The sequence below is a fragment of the Papilio xuthus genome, unplaced genomic scaffold (assembly GCF_000836235.2).
Source record: "Papilio xuthus unplaced genomic scaffold, Pxut_1.1 DF828177.1, whole genome shotgun sequence".
Lineage (NCBI taxonomy): Eukaryota > Metazoa > Arthropoda > Insecta > Lepidoptera > Papilionidae > Papilio > Papilio xuthus.
Genome location: NW_013530472.1, coordinates 1,457,150 through 1,477,231, shown reverse-complemented (window position 1 = coordinate 1,477,231; position 20,082 = coordinate 1,457,150).

The following is a 20,082-nucleotide window of genomic DNA, read 5'->3' as shown; positions in this document are numbered from 1 at the left end:
AATATATGATATTTAACAGAACAACAACCAAAATACAATTCTAACGGCGTACTGAGAGGGAAGGGAATAATTAAATACGCTTTATTCACCATGTCGTTGTACGTCTAGATGCACTCAGTCCTTGTAATATTGAGGCGGGATTGGATTATATTGAAACGGCAGAATCCCGATATCGATCTAAGTCTACGGAGAAGTACCTTCAAGGAAAATTTCATTGTTAATAAACTAGCAGCTACAAACTACTGTGATCATGAAATTAAAAAAGAAATCCTCTCTTGTACGTACGTACAGAGGTAAGGGACGACTAATAAAATCTGCTGTAGACAGGTTGGCATAGTTAATGCGAAAGTTAACTTAATTAATAGGTTAATCATAAATTAAAAAGTTAACATCGTTATTTATTAAGGCGTTAAATACTCGAAAATTTTACGCAAGTCAAAGTTAATCGTTAAAAGTTAACTATATAAAACACAAACTACTTTTGGGCTGGGAGAAAAAGGTATAACAACTAGAAAAAAGAATTAAACACACATTTATTTATTTCGATCTTTCGAGACACGACGTGTACAAATCACACACTCCTTTGTTCACCAGACTCATCGGTAATCGACTTACTACTTTAATCAAAATGACCGCCCGTCACCAAGTCTCTAATGTTAACACTTGAAGTTAACAGTGTCAAATAATTAACGGACTAAATTAACGAAAGTAATATTTAAGGGATGTTAACAAAAGTGTTAACACTTTTGAAAGATAACTTAAAAGTTAATCCGTTAACAAAAGTGTTAACTTCGTTAATTAACGATTAACGGAATAACTAGTTAATGCCCACCTTTGCTGCTGAGTTTATCGAAGACGTAAATTACGGCCATGCTCCTATCATAACGAACAACCGCGCTAAATACTCGCTCATCATTTTACACTTGATTTACTAACGTCTGTAGAAATTACGGGGCAAATTAAAACTTATAAATATGCATATGTTCAGGTGACGCGTCTGGAAGCAGTGACCTGGACGAGACATTTAATTTCAACAAGGCTCCATTTATTACGCCGCGTCTTGAGGCGCTCTTATTCTTCAACATTTTCTATATGTCCAGGTTTGTTTATTTAAAAAAAGTAATTGTAAAGTGCAAATGCAATGCCATTAAAATTCAACGAAAAAAGAAGCAACAAACATTCATTAGTCTCGTACATTGGATGGACTAATTTTGTTGATTTCGTTGGAAAATTTAATCAACAACATTTTTAATCTTGTCTCTATTTGGCATTGGGTACGGATTCAAAGGGACGGCGGCGCTCAATCGTGTTTGGTCTCGCATCGACAAACGGCAGCCTGGGACATCACTAATTTTATTGTTACCAAAAAGGCAATTACTACTTCGTGATTGTATCAAAAAGAAATATTAATGTTCTAATAAATGCATTATAATAAAGAGAGTAAAAACACGCATGTCATATAATAATTTGTAGTTTTTGTTGCACATAAATTTTTTTTTTTTATCCGAAACACAAAAAATAATTGCAAAGTAAACGAGTTCTACCTTTCGAGCTTCTCTTTGTTTGGCGTAGTAAGGCTTTCTTGTAATTTAAGAATACCTGGAGAACGACAGAATTAAATCTTAACAAATGTAAACATTTAATCAACCTTCTTAGCTACCCCTATGTAAATGTCACCTATCTACTTTTAATTTAGTAAATTTGTAAAAGGTCTAAGAATGTTCACATTGTTTTTTTTTCATTAAAATATTAGCGGACTTTTTGTAAATTTACTAATATTTCTATTACCATTTCAACTAAGCTCTAGGCTTGTGCTAGGTTATGGTTTACGACAATAGTCGAATGGCGGGATTCGAACCCTCGATCTAGTGATCGAAAATCCGTACCCTCAACCATTAGGCTATTGACGCTTGACAGTGTCAGCTAATTGAAAAAAAACGTAGATATTTTAGTGCTAACATTTAATTTAATTTTTATTAATGAACAATAACATTTTTATTTTTTACTGTAAAATTTTGTTTATGGAAATTAACCACCATTCTATATTTTCAAATCGGAGGCTGAATAAGTGTTGCTACGCCTGTGGGTCGGTTGTTCTCGACGTCGTTGACTGCAAAGGAAACGCAATCTCTTTTCGGACGACAAAAATAAAACAAACCGTGTTTTCTACGTCGATCCATGCATAGAAATTATTCAATAGATTTTCATTCGTATCACACGTTACCGTATCATTATTCGTACAATTCACAATATTAGCCTGTTTATAAACCGTCCAAGTTCACAATATGTCAGTAACATTACCATTTAAACTAGTGTAATAAATACTCGGGAAACACAATCTGAAAGCTTAAAAGCACTCACATTGTTAACAAGCTAATTGTCTGTATCGTGTTCTGATCGGATACACTTTGCTTGGAAATAAGATATAATGATTATGACAAAAACAATTAAGTAAGCCTACATATTTTTTTAAAGTAAGCATTCATTATTTTGTTACTTTAATCTTAGTAAAGCGTTAAAATGTTCTTACTTTGGCACTAACAATGATGAGAATAAAACCGATACTCGGTAACTAAGAATATATAATAATTTAGTAATGCACGGTCATCAATATATGATCAGTTGTATAACGCGTAGTTTGCATCCTGTGTAAGCGGGACGTAATAGTCTAGGGGTACCAATTACTGGGGTCGCTTCGCAGAGCACCCGACAGAGTGGGCTGTGGGGTTGGGTGGTGCATTCTCCCTCTTTTATCGATTTACCGGTAAACAAACTTGACCTTCCCGGGTACTAGTAGCTTGATGTACCATAACAGCGATACATCTCAGATGACGGAGTATATCAATATGATTTCTAATTTCTTTGTAATGATAATTAATATACCATTAATTATTATATTAAGCATATTTGTTTTTACTGAGCCAAGAAATCAAGTCTTATCTATAATATATTCTATGTCTTTGTTTTTTCAAATAAAGGTCTTATGTTTTTATACAAGTATGTCGTGTAATATTACAGTACCAGGATGTCCGACCGCTTTGCTCGGTAATTTTTTTTAAATTGTGTTTTTTGGAAATTATATTTAAGTACGAATTACTAATAAAATGATGAAATATGAATAATATTTTACGATCTTACCCAAAGAAAAAGTTAAGTTTATGTTTAAGTTGATTATCGATAAAACACGAATAAAATGACATTTTCTAAAAATGATTCCTAGCTAGATCGATTTATCGCCCCCGAAACTTCTATATACTAAATTTTATGAAAATCGTTGGAGCCGATTCCGAGATTCCAATTATATATAAAATATTATATATACATATATACAAGAATTGCTCATTTAAAGATATAAGATTTTAATAATCAAACGCTATTATATTTTTTACATGATTATATTGACTTTATTTAACGTATTATGAAAGAAGTTATTAGTTTACAGACATGAACAATGTAAAGCATTCTTTATAATGTAAGATGCCTCACATTATTATACCTTTCGCTCAAGTTTTATTAAAAATTATTGGACATTCTTCATTCAATATTGACGTATATTTATAATTCTGTTATTTTTCATTGCCTTTGTCTAGAATTTTTAAAAGAGTCCTTTGTTTTAAAATATGCATTTTAATATAATCTTCAAGCATTTTAACTTAACTAAATTATTGTAGCAACTTAAAAGCTTATTACATGCACTTTAATATTTGATCAGTAATGTCTGCCATTTTAAAGTTAAATCAATAACTTTTAACGCATCGATAATAATTATTAGCTTTAAAACTCAATCATTGGATTCAACGAAATATTATGTTTTATTAAATTCATATAATATATTCACTGCTTTTAATGGATCTCATTGAGTGGAAACAACTAAATAGTAATCAATTAATTAGCTGAACATCGCATGACTTACAGGTTGTAAATAATCTGCCACAAAAAATTGAGTATGAAATGATACAGTGCAATCGAAAAGTTAATTGAACTTAATGAACGTTTTTTTTAGTTTGTCTCCAAACTTACAAATAATGATTTTTAATATAATAATAATATAAATTATGTGATCATTCTACAACACGGATACGTAACAATTATAAGATATTAATTGGTCTCGCTGTGGCCGAGTATCGCACAAAGGCGGGCGAGCTAAATGACAAGCTCCTACCTAGTTACCTTGTAAGACATCCGCCGGAAATCAAAGCCTCCGCTCTGAACCTGCATCTATTGTGTGATCGCTCTAATTAGTTAAGGCATCCGTTTAGATGCGCCTCTTGTTTGCCCGGATCAAATTGCTCTGAAATATTGACACATGTCAGATACACTTACGAAAGCGAAGCGAACATTAACTGCAGAGTATACTTACAATTCGCGCAGTTATCCTGTTCGCCGGAACCAAATCTTTGTCAATTTCATATGAAATAGTCTTGTGTAAGGATTGTTCAAATGGTCGGACTTCTATAAATGCCTACGATGTTAAAGCGAAACCGGAGCGAACCGCTGTCGTTTTGTGTTTGTTCCGTTTGGTGTAGTCAAAGGCACCAAACGCAGAGGAGTTTCCGTTCCACTAGTGTTTTGAATGCTGCAGGCGTTAATCAATGCAATTGACGTTTGAGTTTGTAACATGAGCTGCCATTTCCTGCATGTGTAACAAGCTTTTTTGAAATGATTATACGGAAAAAATATTTCAGTGTATACGTACGTTGTTTAGTTTGTAAAGAGCAATAAATAAATTCGTAAGTCAATTAATTGTCTCACCAATATTTACACAAAAAGGTCCTTCATTTATTGACAGCCTCTTTTCAATTTTTACACATTTACTATTAAAGTATTTCTTATATTCACTATCTATATAATATCATAAAGCGGACGAGTTTTTTTGTTCGTTTGTTTAAACGCGCTAATCTCAGGAACTACTTATCCGATTTGAAAAATTCTTTTATTGTTGGATAGTCCATTTATAGAGTAAGGCTTTAGGATATAACATTACGACCAAAAGTTTTTTTTTAAACTCCGCGCGGACGGAGTCGCGGTCGACAGCTAGTCAGAAATATGACCATCGTATAATAGTGTACTTTATAATGATGTGACATACTTTTTATCATTAAGAGGAATTACAATTAATTATGTCGTGGAAACGCAATTTAATGTTTATTAAAACAGTGTTCAACCCGCTCCGTACTACCTCACAAACAGCTCGAGTAAGTAAAAACGTATTTCTGTTTTCACGGAATATTTTATATGCCTTTTTAATTTTTTGACATTTTATTGATAAATTGAATGTGATTGATTTAATATAAAAATGTAGATTTTAAAAATTATGTAATGGTAAACATTTTTGAAAAATTATTTGGTCATTTTTTGCGTTTAATTTTCTTTTTAAAATACTTTTGTCCATGTTGCCGCACTTATTGGGTTACTTAGTGCGTAACCAGTCGACTAGAAATATTTGGGCATATAAAAATTATGAAATTTTACAGACGCTTGGCGTTTGTTTCCAAGGTCACAAACTGGAGGCTAGTTCCCTGAGACTGTCGTTAATTGAAATGGACATGCAAACTAAGTTACCTCAGGAGGCGAGTGCCTGGGGCGGAACATTGCACGCGCGCTTAACGAAGTTCCCGCAAAGCGTTCTCAGTGAGGGCATAAGTAAATAAAACATTTCAAATCAATTAGTCGACTTCTGTGCCTTGTGCCAGCACTCAGTAGAAGTTGATTGCTCACTGTGCACATATTGACTTCCTCAATGCGATGTAATAAATTAATACTATAAACTTTCTATGATATTATGAACACATATGTATATATACATATATAAAATTTAAATTATAATTACCGTCTGTATTTAAAGTAAAATTATCTCTTTTATTAACAGTGAGTATTTAAAATGTATTTATTATTAAAATTTGTTTTTGGAATACCATTAAAAAAAAGAAGTTGTTTTTCGAAACCACAAAATTCATTTTAATAAAAATCACACTTTTAAATTGAAAATAAAATAAAAACTATACGGTTGTATCAGAACAAAAATCCAGAAAAATAATTAAAAACCCCTTTTGAGAGCGAAGAGGAAACTTATAAAGGATTCATCATATGAAACCGCAACGTAAAATAAAACCTTTTGAATTTGTTCAAAGGCATCATATGAACGGGTTGATCGAAATTTGTAGTCCGAATGTTTATTGACTTTGCACATGCAGATTCGCAAGGCACTCCTGGTTTGGTAATAAAAATGCAACAACCGGGGTGCGACTCCGTTCAATCGTGGCGTACAGTGAGGGTGGCACGCAAATCAAAAGTCTTCCTTTTTCGCGTTAGACCAACGAGACTCAAAGGCCGTCTCGAGTGGACATCTGGGCCCTTTCGACTTTTGGACGATGTGGGTTGCAAGCCCACAACCAAGTCCCAATGTTACTACGAGTTAGAAACTTGGTAGGTGACAAGGCGAATATCAATAACGTATCATAATAATACATATTCAAATAGTAACAACAGTTAAGTACAACTGTGAGCGTTTGACAGCGCTGAATTTTAGAGATATAAAACAGAATATTATAAAATAACGTAATTATTAGCTATTTGTTCCTCCTGACTATGCTCTACTTCTATGCTAAGTCAGCGTGATCCATTCAGCCGTTTATATGGGAAAAAGAAAAGGGCTGTTTTTAGAGGTTTTCCGACAATTATTCGAATTTATCTCAACTTTTAGACCTTCCCTACACGTCCACGAACATTTCAATACTAAGATAAGATAAATCCGTTCAGCCGTTCTCGAGTTTTACCGAGACTAACGAACAGCATATAATGCATGACTGAATGAACAATCAGGTTTTAGAAAAAAATATTGTACCATAAAAAATAAATGAAAATATACGATACTACCAACACACAACATAGCATTTTACTGTGAAATATCATATCTACACAGGTGAGCTGCTTTTTTATATCAAAAAACACATTTTTATGAAATGGATTCAGGGTATAAAAGTGTGTGTACAAGTTTTAAATATTTTTCTAGCTACCCGGTCTCAAACGAATTCCGGGATCGAGTTTAAATGAAAGTTAATAAGTTTTTTTTCTTCTTTGATTTTATGATTACCTCTTCCTTTAATCGAGGGTAAAGGTTTTCTGTGAGATGAATATTTGTATGTAAAATCTATATATATAAAAGAAAGTCGTGGTTACACTATTTATAACTCAAGAACGGCTTTACCGATATGACTGAAAATCGATGAGGAGGTAGCTTAGAGCCAGGAGACGGACATAGGATACTATTTATTCATTTACACTAATTAAGTTTTTTTATATATTTACGCGGCCGGAGTCGTGGGCAACAGCTAGTTTCATATAAATTTATTTCACGATGTGAATGTTTTAACGATGCCAATGTATACTGAAGTAATATTTTAAAACACACTAACACAAAAACATTTTTTTTGCTTACTAAAGTTTAGTTTCGTGTCGATGGGTGTCGTGTTTTATATTGTGAAACGTAAGAAAAATATAATGAGATGTAAAAAAAATTACAACTATTTAAAGTAACATCCTGTATCCCAACTAAACATTTGCACACATTCATTAAAAAAATCGTCGAAATGTCACTACATTTAATTAGTAAAACAATTTTAATTGGCATAAGAAAGAGATTTCAGCGAATAGGGTTGTATCAAGTTATCGAAGCGTAATATAAATCGGCTACGATCACTACAAGTACAAGGAAATGTGAATTTGATATTATACGAATGTTTCGAGCTGTAAACTTTTAATTAATAATCTACGATATCCCGACTGCATTTATCGACTACGGTTGTTATCTTCTTGCAACGGGAAAATCTTAGAACAATAAATGAATGGACTCATTTTAATATTTAATTTATTATCTAACAAAACAATTATGTTGGATAAAATAGATACAATTTATCTTTACTTTATACACCGATGCCTTTTTACCAAATTAAATTACTAATTAATATAATGAGCTTAAGGTACAATGTATTCTTGTTGCGTTTTGATTTTAGTTGCATTTATTAAGCATTTTCCCATCATATTTCATCCCCTTCAAAACATTTATAAATCGGTATATTTCGAAAGTTGTCCAATGATTTTTACGTGATATACTCGTATTCGTTTCCAAACTTGTTTCATTTATTTTCAAACAACTTCACTACTAGCGGTCGAATACGACTTTGTTAATAGGGAATAAAAATTGTCTAATTCGTCACCTATATTCTAGTAAAAAATCCGTCAAAATCAATCCAGTTTTTTGGCATTACCCAAAACAAACACAGATTTGCACATAGAAAGACCAACAGACATATAATATATTGAATAGCTGTATTTTTCCGCTTCAATTTTATTAATTGAATAAAAAAAATTGCTACAGTAAGATTAAACAAAATTGAATGAATACGTCAAAATAACACAAACAGTAGATACGAGACTATATTGTAATACTAATGTGTCACAAACCTTTCATGTCTGTAAAAATAACAAAAAGAGAAAAAATAATTTTAAAACTCGCTTTGCGGAAGAATTGAAAACATCGTTCTGTTCCCCTTAAGTACATTTTGCTAAAATCAACAAAGAGCGCTTGCTAGTAGTCTACCTTTCTCGCAGCCCTACAAATGCGATTCTAATGAAAATAGTTTTGTAGTCTGGATGGCAGCAAGAATGCGGCTCTAATCAAATATAATACTGTTGAAACAGTTTTCTTCTTTTGAATAAACATTATTTTACATTTTATTATTTTTAAAATGTTCTTAATATTATTCTTACATATAAAACAAAGTATATATCAATCATTTAATTAAGCAGCTTAAGCGAAATTAACGACATAAATTAAAAAATCAGTGCAGAATTTTTTATTTCAATAACGATCTTTTTTTTAGATCTTCAAGTGCAGAATCCTTCTCAGCCGTCTCCTGACCATCCAAACAAAACTTAAATTCTATCTAGGAGGGTGCTAAGTTGTATAACAAACAAATCAAAAAGTTTGCGATTAATAGGAAAACGTTGATATAATTTCAAAACATGATAATGACGCAATAGATTTCATTTCATGTATTTTTAGAAAAATTGTACGACGGCCCGGGACGCTACCAACATACGGACGCGAGGCGAAGGTCGCTGTGGGCGCGGGGTGCGGGGTGCGAGGTGTGGGGTGCGGGGCGAATTGCATTTCCGAGCTCTCCCAACACCTCGCTTCCCATCCTCAACTATCTATAATCAGCCTTCCTTTTCATTGAAACACAAAATTAAATCTGTTTCAAATAAGGCATTGTTGTTATTCGTTATGATAGTGAATTTTATGAGTATTATTTGTCGGATTAGAAAAGGTGTGTTTACTTGAAAAGGTTAAGATAAAAGAGAAAGATATATGTCATCTGGGTTTCTCACTTTTACACAATAAGGGCCATATTATAAAAAATTAGACAATGTTTCAAATAAATTTTAGCTTAATATGAACCTTTTTATACCGTGACTATAACGCCCGGCACGGATTTTTGACAAATCATGGATATTCACAACATTATAATAATGCGTAGGCTTGCGAAATAAGTTCTGGAACAATAAATAATGAAATACTTATTTAGAAAGTTTTGCGATACACATTGATACGTTTTTGTTCCAGTAAATTATTTTAACCGGAAGTGTCTATATTATAGAATTTTCTATAGGCCAAAATACTAAAAATCCCCATTCTCATTTGTAAAATTGTTTAAGCAAATCTAGAAAATCACAAAAAAAATTAGTCTGTCTCGGGATTAGAACCATCACCCTATCGCGCAGTAGTTGAATGTATACACAACTCGGCTATGCCTTAACTTACGAACGGTCCGAAAATGTCCTTTCATTGACAGAAAGCTCTACGTGTCAGTTCCCCGCGTCGCAATATTATTTATGGAACATAAAACCACTTTGATGTCCACAATATCCTTCACTAGCGTTCGATGGGATGAAACACGTGTATACTATAATAACAATATTTTTTGGGGTAATACAGTATGATTCTACATCGCAACTTTGAGAAATTATTATTTATGCATTAACTTCATGTGTTTATAATAATTTTATTTCACTTTAAAAAACTAATTGATTCACAACTATAGAACTCCGTTTATTCCTTAAAACGTAGCAAGAGAGTTACGGGTTTTCTTCTAGACCGAGGAAAAAAGTTATATCTCGTAAGTGATCTGATAAAAGTTATAACTCTTTTCATCTCGTGGATCGTAAACAAAATTATATTTGTATTATCGATGCAAGTAGAAAGATCTTCAACCTTATGACTTATGAATGAACTCCACCTTTACCAGTCTAGTCTTTATTCAATGTCTCAAAGACGTTCGCGTGTCAATTCGTATGACACCTTTGTTCATGCGCTTAGATAAAAGAACCCTAATGGGGCGCATTAATATATTGTGTGCGTGTTATTGTAGTGGGTAAAGATTGTTACAGAACAAATCAGTATCATGTTACTATAAGGACCTTTTATACATCGACATCGATCGTGCCAAATACGTGCCGTGGCCAAAAAAATAATGTTATTTCATGTGTATAAGCGTATTGTTATAGGCAGCTCGGATGGGACAGACGAGGGCGTAGCGGGATGCGGGGCGTGAAACCTGCGTAGCGCGCCGCACACTGGGAAAAATGTCGGCTTCCATAGACATATTCGTCTAACATTTTTTTTTATTGAATCTGACTAAATACGTGTCCTATAACGTTAAATTAACTGAATGTCGATGCGTACGGCGCTGTTAGAAAGATTTCTCAGAAAATTTGCATGGAGACGATATTATCTCTGCCATCACACGATTCCCCCTTACTTCCTTCTAGATGATGTTGAGACGTTGTCATAGATATGATGAGAAATTGCCCACTGTGCACCGATGACCTAAGGCTGCTCAGATATTTAAATCGCACTGTAGTCTGCGCTTTGTCAAAGATTATGAGAGGGGAGAAAAGATGTCTGTATATGAGCGCGGCAGTGAAAATCCATGCTAACAGAAAGCGTTTCAAATTATATGATTACGACATAAAAGTTTATTTTAATACATTTCTATTATGGAATATCTAGAATAGAATCCTTTTATATTTAATCAAACAGAATCAGTTAACTGTTCATCAAATATATTATATAATTTTGTGTAAATAACATAAATAATATTATTGCAGTAATATTTTTCCGTGTATTTGATTCGTGTTTGAATTAATCAAGTGACTAATTTGATTAAGTTGTGCAATGATTTGATGTATAAATTAATTAAATCGTCACTTTATTTATTTTATATTAATGATATTGGTATCATTTAAAATAATGGTCTGATACTAAATTTAGTGATGTTTGTCCTTTCCATTATAATTGAATGAAAACACTTTTTAACATAACTATCAAATCGTCAGCTCACTATACGTCCCTACTGAAGGGCTCGGAGCCTACCCTTTTTTCTCCGAGGGGAATGCTTTATGTATACTCCGCGCCCCGGGGGGGACGCGGTAGTTATCTGGGATTCTCTTCCGGATGGGAAGCATACCCACTAAACCCCTCTGTTCCTCCTACGCATCATGGCGAGCCCACGGGCACGCTTGCGCTTTCGTCCGCGACCTCGCCTAACTCGGAGCCTACCCTAAGTTAAGGGTGATTAGGCCATAGTCAACCACGCTGGCCAAGTGTGGGTTGGTTAACTTCACACATTTCTTTTAATTTCCTCTCAGATATGTACAGGTTGCATCACGATGTTTTCCTTAACTGTGAGAACATCGGATAAATGTACCTACGTAAATCGTAAATGGAAAAACACATTGGTACATGGCGAGATTCGAACCCAGTAGCTGCAAATTGCAAGTTAAGTCCTTGACTCCTGAGCCACCGACGCTCTCTGAGCTACAGACGCTTTTTATTATTATACACAATACAAACATACACGTAAACTTCATGGAATATCTAGTAAAATAGCGATGTTATGTTTCATTCAAATATTGTCGTTTCGTATGGCCTCCACATATCTCACTAAAGGCGAATGTTTGGATGGATACATGTTTGCACGTACCTTCAAAACAGCTAAACAGATCTCGAATAAATGTATGACATGGGCGGGAACTCAGATCTGGGAGAACGTAGGCTACTAGCCGAATAAATAATCGATTTTTTTACGTATATCAAACTTTTTTTTAATAACTCAAGTATCTTTAAAAAAACTTAACACTTTTTTTCAAATGATTTACCATATAACGATTTCAAAAGGGTTAAGAATAATGTCACTCGTGTTCAGTCGTCTTCGTTATTTCATTTGACGTATGCTGTAAACACCGATACACGTTGTGTAGAGACATGTAACAATAGACCGGACGATATCAATAGGTGCTCAAAACAATTGGGAGCAGCTCAGCGGTAAAGTTTGATATGTCGAGTCATGTCACTGGATTAGTCAAAGTTATGTTAAACTCCCTTTGACGGTTATTAGTCTTATTAATAAATTTATATAGATAAATAAAGTGTTCGTAAATAAAAGACAGGATGTTTGAGGGTCCTTAGCTAAAATGGTTAAAAAAATATTTATAAATTATTTCTACACATTAAAGAAATATATATTTAAATTCAATAAATCGAGCAATTTTTAATATTATACGGATGCAAATAATAACAAATAAACTGAATTTAATTTAATTTCTTTATAATATTAATATATGACACTGTTTAATAGAAAAAAGTGTATTGTCTACTTTTATTTAGCTCTCTAATTTCATGTCGTCGCTTTGTCGTCTGTGGCGTCCCAACGTCGCGTCGTTCACCTTCGGGTCACCTTCAGTAGCGGGCTTTTAAATTACTATAACTTTGTTAAAACGTAGAAGAAGAAAAACCAAACATGGAAACATGTATAAGATATTTCGATTTACGCCAATATAATACACTAGAAAGGTTTATTCCCGTTGCAGTAAATAGCAGACAAAAATTAATACTTAATAAATACAATGAGAAACTGACTCATTGGCTGAAATATCTACTCAAATCAAACTATACAACTCGAAACTTGTTTTAAAGTGAGACCATTTTTCATATTCGTTTTGTTCACTTGCCCTCTAGAAATTACTTATATTATGAATCATGAAAATAAATTTCACATTATTGCTTTTAAAATTAAATTTAACTTTTCGATGCCAATAGTAATTAATTGGCCGTTCGAAATTTTTGTAATTTTATCCACGCCATTTCGTACGCGCGGTACAGCTAGTATTGAATAATTTATTAAAATATTTCAATTTTGTATTCATAATGGGGAGTATGATTTTATATATGTAAGTTTTCATTGGTAAAATTGTTGAATGCGGAGTTCATAATCAATTGTTAATAAAATGTTTTTGATAGTAAACATTTTAAACTATACATTTGGGACAAAGGCCTTTAAGTTGCGAACTACAAAATCATGAAATCATATTAAAAGATTGTAAATCTGGTAAGTTAAGCGAATTTCATCGGAGTATATTCGCGTCGAAAGTTGAGGAAAATAAAGTTGAAAATCAATATCGTAAGAGACGATCTCAAGAATTTCAGCATTTAAAAAATAATTAGTCTGGATATTTGTATGTCCAAGTAATTTTTTTAATGTTGGTATGCGAATATTAATGAAAGGTCTTAAAACGTGTACAGCTTTTTATGAATTCCTTTGTCCAACACATTTGCTTTATTACGTCCGCTAGCTTTGTTTGATTCAAAGAAGCCTACTTAGTGTTCTCGCCTTCATTTAAAAGGTATTCCTTTGATTTTTTTTTGTTACATGTTGTTTTCTATTTGTGTGATTTGTATGTATAAATATGATATAATTTTATACTGTTAGAGTACGCTTCTAATTGTGTTTTTAAATGAAACGATATTTTCATATTTATAATAGAAATTAATTTCGTCCACAAGCTTGCGACATTAATTTATTTAAATAATATGTTTTGGATCGTAATCTCTCAATCATCGTACTCATCGTACAATGACATATACAACTAATATTAAAGACTGAATAGGCAAAAATCAATAAAGACAGAGAAAACAACATTTCGCATAATGTTCATAGTTGTTCGCGGAATGTCTAGCTAAGTATTAATTAAATGCATGCACTGCACGGGACTGTACCCGCTTAGGTACAGTCGTGCAGCGCATTCCTTCCCAAACTCGGTGGAAAACGTTATTAACTGCGATATTACAGTTGTCGTAACACCCTGTACATATCAATCGGATTTGGTACTTCTGCGACCGCTAAATCAAATTACACAATTTTAGATCAAACATGCACCGACTGAAATTTTGATTGAACCGGCCCCGTTGTATGATAAGTGGAAACTTAATTTAATCTGCCGCAATTATTATTGGAAAATTGTTAATAATACAAACGTTTTGATTTGTGGTGTGCGTGGGCCTGTATACACGGGCTGATCGAAACAATTGCTACTGACAGTTTCATTTGGATGGCATTGACTGATGCGCAATTGACGTTCGCCATACACTGACCGCAGTTTTCAGTCAACCCCTTGAATCTGGCAGTATCGACTGTTTGAAGTAGACTGGATATGTCAACCCTCATGAATAGCAATCAATTGTACATTAGGACATTTCCTCATTTTTTTATGAACGTATTTTAATAGCTAGTCATTCGGAAAATCTACTTCCATCGTCATGGTCATGACTAACAGACCTTCAGCTTGTAAACAATCTGTGGTTAAATCAACAAGTGGTCATATTTTACATTCTTTTGTTCGTGTACTGCTACGTGAAGAGTTATTTATATCTCCCCGGGCCGCGCTGTAGCCCGGCTGAATCTAGTGCATGCGCACATACACTAACCTTTAGAATTTGCGTGGGCTATAAATCAATACTAGACTTGCTTCGACAGCGGCGCTAGGACCGTTTCAAGGCCTTATGGGCGTCGAGCTGCGCGTTGACAACAACGATCGCTTGTTCGACCAATCAGAAACCAGGCCGTTACGGAGGCTACCCCACTTCACTCATACCATTTATTTGTCAAGGCAGCACCCCCACTGGAGAAGTAAGCCCACGCAGTTTTAGCGATAATTAAACTGATCCCTTTGTTTCAAACGTAGATAAATGGTTGCAAAAGGTAATATCAACGCCTTGCAAATGGTCAAAACTGAGTAGAAAACATGAGATTCAACAGTGAAAAGGAATGCTGGATGACAATAAACTTAACCGTGTCAATCTAAAATACTTTTTTTTATCTCAAAGCAAATAAACATCGTGTAAACATTATTCGTGACAATTGCTTTCAATTCAATAAATTTATTTTCACAGATTGAAATTTAAAGCCACCTAGCTGAAGCCGACATAAGTCGTAATGTCAGACTAAAATAATTGACTAATATCATGGTACGATCATCATCTTTAATTAAACCAATTCAACATTTTAGGACACAAACCATATTGGGCTGTGAAGAATAACTTATTAATATTAACTTATGAATATTTTATCAAAAACCGTCCAGCGTATTACATTTTTTTACATACTTATTTTAGTTTAATTTTATATATAATACATATTTTTTAATATTGAAAAGTAAATAAACCTTATGAATTTGAAAAATTTAACCTTTCGAAGGCTTGGAAATCTTGTAGGAAGAATGTCTATTTTCCACAATGACTGAAGTACATTCACGAAATTCCAATGAAAAATATTTGTGAATCTCTGCTACGAGTGAATCTCCGCCCGTGAGTTAGGTATTCGACACTTACATTATGGTCCGATGCAATTTCTGATAGAAGCTTTTAGATCCGAATACAAATCTTGTGTGTATATACAAAAAATACGTAGATTTTGTCTCGCCTATATATGAGTAACTTACTGTAATGGTTACATTAATATATTAATTAATTATAGTATTATAAAAGAAAAAAAATACCGTTGACACATGACATGTCCGTACGTGAGTTTAATAAAGATTTAATATAATGCTAATCTATGGTCAACTAGGTTTGGGAGTTTTTTTAATTGCTTAATTATATAAAAAACCTTTTTTCTGTTGCTTCTTCACTTATTAAAAAGATTGACCTTCGATATATGATTTTTGATAGTGAACGGTGAAACCAAAAAGGTTATAATATATTTCTATTTGATAAATTATATGTCCACAACTCTTATCTATATCGTCATCAAAATTAATAAATTTTATTATAATTTACTTTAAAATTGAAACAAAATTCGCGATAGTGTAGTACGCTCTTTCGATGCAGATGATAATTCACCGAAAATATAATTTGCTATTACGTAGAAAGCATTGCATACGTGGGCGTTGCGTTAGGGTGAAATCAGAAATTGTATTTCATAAAGCGAGCCAGGAACGTGTGGTGTGGGGCGAGTGGTCACAGGAGCAAATAGTTACCACCCTACCCTCCAACAAGCTGACCCTTACCACGAAAAATAATATGATTTTAACTCATTTTTTCTATACCCAGTTGATTTCATTTTCTTTATTGAAATAGTATGATTGTTTTCCATAGATACTGTTCTTAGTAAAAACTTGGTCTTCAACAAAGAACAAAGATAGAGTTGCTTTATGAGAGATCTTAATAATCTAAAATAAATTGATTAAAAACGATAATTAGAAATGTCGCGACTAAGCAAAAATGGTTCGAGCTTCAATATTGATTTTGTCTGTAGAGGCTAACGGGAGACATTGCGGGACGCGGGTAATACGTTGAGTAGAATCACATAATAGAATTAAAACATTAAAATCAATTTGTCAAAGAGATTTAATATAATATATTAATGTTTGAATGCAATGTATAATTTAATCAACATGTATTAAATAGAGCCTGTTACCTATAACCAATCAATCGGAAAGTATGTAATATTTCAATTAAGCTGCCCGCTGCGCAACAAATGGAGGGCCATTTAGTGCGTACTTTAAAAGGGCCTTTAAAATCCATTAAAAACTAGTGTATAGATACATTACAGTGCGGGCGTTTAAAATTTGCTTCGATGTGATTTTGATTTATTAACTTTTATAATCTGTGGACCACATGACTATGTCGCGTTTATTGTTATTCTTTATGTACTAAGTACTAGTACTAAGTAAGAAAACATTTCGAAGATCCTCAGAGAAAAGTCCAATAATAATCTATCATTAAAAAGCTGATGCACAAAGTTAAGCGAAAGTCTGTTTTGTTTATTCTTTTTAAATTAGTTTGAGTTCTCTGAAATCTTTCATCATGTTTATTCGCTTTGTAGTTACAACTGCTACAGCGTAGAGGGCTCCTCGTAGACTGGTTGGTGCGTAGCGCTGCCTACGTCTCGCATCTTTAACCTCGTGACTTACAGGGAAATATTAAAAGACTTCAATTTTTTTTAAAATAGATGGATTTTATTTTGAAACTAAAGTAAGTACACCCTATAATTTCTAGATTTTCAATACAGCGTTTGTAATTGAAAATGTATTTATCTGAAAAGGTTTCTACGTGCGTATATTATTTTGCAATAAGCTTATATAACATATTTTATTTTGTGAAGATTAATGCATACAATCTTGGTTATAATTTTTAGTTTTATTTTTTTTCCTTAATAAATTCTTAACACGTACGATATGTAGGAAATGTTAGAACACGAGTTAAATTCAATTACGTGTCGGTGGCGTAACTTCGTTCCGTTGCCGTACGTAAATCAATCCGAAGCATGATGCAGTTGCCTCCAGCTATTCGCGACAAACTCACTCATTTGCCTAGCGTACAAAGATATATTAAATACTGCTACCGTGGTACTGTATTATTAAAAAAAATTAGTATCATTTTTATATCGATCGAAAAGAAAAATCTTATTAATATAATAATAACGAAAGTTTGGATGTATGGATCAGTGGATGAATGGATGGATGTTTGTTAGAAGGTATTTCCAGAACGGCTCAATGGATCTCAATGAAATTTGACATGACTGTTGAACATAGTATGGGAGAATATGTAGCCTATATGGTCTCTATTTTCTTATTTCCAAACGGACGGAGTCGAGACAGCTAGTTATTTTATAAAATCGAAAATGCTATCTGATTTTACGTATTTTCGATAAATAACAAAGGGTTACAAAGATTAATGGTATTTTCTTATTTGTCTCCTAATTAGGGAAAATTCTGTTGTCAACAAGCTGTAAAGAAAATGTTTATGTTTTTCTCAGAGTACGTTTAGAAAAACAAACGGTATTGATACTTCGAAAGGGTCCCTAATTAAAGTCTGAACAAATAATGTCTAATTGGAATAAAATAAATGAATATCATTTTCTCGAAGAAAAACAAGTCTGTAAAAAGGGTTCAGGAGAAAAATGGAGACTTGTTTTTGTTAAACAATTTTCTAAACAACGATCGTTAATTAATACTAACGAAGTATTAATTAACGATTGTTACATTACTAACTAAAAACACTGAGATTTAAGTTAAAAAATATAACATTGATAAAATAAAAAACTTTCATACGTACTTAAAGCAACTATGAGATATATTTTCCTTGAAAAAAAATCGTAGGCAAACTATTGAAACAAATTGCCAGTTAGTATTCCGTACTGTAATAACGCTGGTAACTTTTAAGTGCAGGCTGAAACGTTGTCGATCTATTGAACACATCGGTTTATAGTTGGTTGATTGGAATATTGCTATTATTATTTTCATTAAAATATTTTTTAATTAAAAAATAATAACGACAATATTTTTTAATACTTATTTCCTACTATTGATTTTCCAATGGTATTTTTTTCTTAATTTTTTTTTCTTGCTTCGATGAGAATTTATTTAGTCTGAAGTTAGTCTATCGCCAGAAAGAGAGAAAGAACCGGAAGTACATTTATCCCTTATGTAGAGGTTTAAATAACAAATAAATATCCAGGCGTGATGACACTGACCTAGTTTAAATCTAGACCGCTACGTGGCTGCATGTCTATATATCGATTTTAATTATGTTCACCAGCGCGCTAACTGCCACACTAAGAGTTGTTTAATAGTCATTAAAGCTTGTTTATATTTTGTATTAAATATACACAGGTGGCGGATCTATACATACATACGATACATGTGTATTTTTCATAAAAACACTTCCTACTTTCGACATACAAAGTAATAGTATAATAAAAAAAATTACGGTTAAATTTTAAAGACTTTATTATTTATCGTGACTACTTGCTATTATATTTAATTTTAATTTATTTTGTATTTTCTAAAAAACAAACAATTAATAAAATCGTCTTTTCATAGGACATAGGAGCTTTAATTCTGACACACGTCTAACAGAGATTCAATTCCGTCCATCGGTCTGAGGAAAATTACCTGCGCATTTATAAGGTTGCCACACGAGAGAGATTAGTTTTATATCTCAAAAGCAGACTTCTACGAACTATACAAAATGAAATTGAGTCTTCGCCCGACGTTAAAACCTAAGAACGACGACATGTCTACGAACAATTTTGCATTGAAAATTCAAGTAGACGTATAAAACGACATATTAAAGAAAGATCTACGTAGCGTATATTATGGGTCTATAGTGTTGACCACAAAACATGGGCACCAAAACCAAAATTTTAGTAATGCTAAGAATTTATCACTTAATAACGATAGAGATAGAGATAACGACATTCTTTTGTTTTTCATCAATCTCCATAGTGAGGGAGAAAATCGCTTTATGCCCGTAGAATATTGTAGAGAGAGGCTCTACTTTAGTTTTGCTTGTTATAAAATAATTTCAAATCAATAAAATATTTGTTCAGAATTGTAAATATTGCATAAACTTAATGAATAGGAATAAAATGATGTAAAAAAAAAGATAATCATAATTTTTAAATAAATTTTACGTTCTAATTATTAAATACTTCTAATGGGTATACGGTATTAAAATGTCTTTGAAGCTATCAAATCCAAATTTTTAATTTATTGAAGCCAACAACCAAATATGCTAATTGAAAAAATATCATCGTCTTTTTTCGATGTTCATTTTCTTCTCTTAGTAATCATTGATTTCAATCGAATCGTAGATATTTTGATTAATATGACCTCAAAGGTTATGAATAGAAAATTGGTTTGTTTGCTTTGGGAAAATTCCATTTGTTGGCTTCTTGTTCA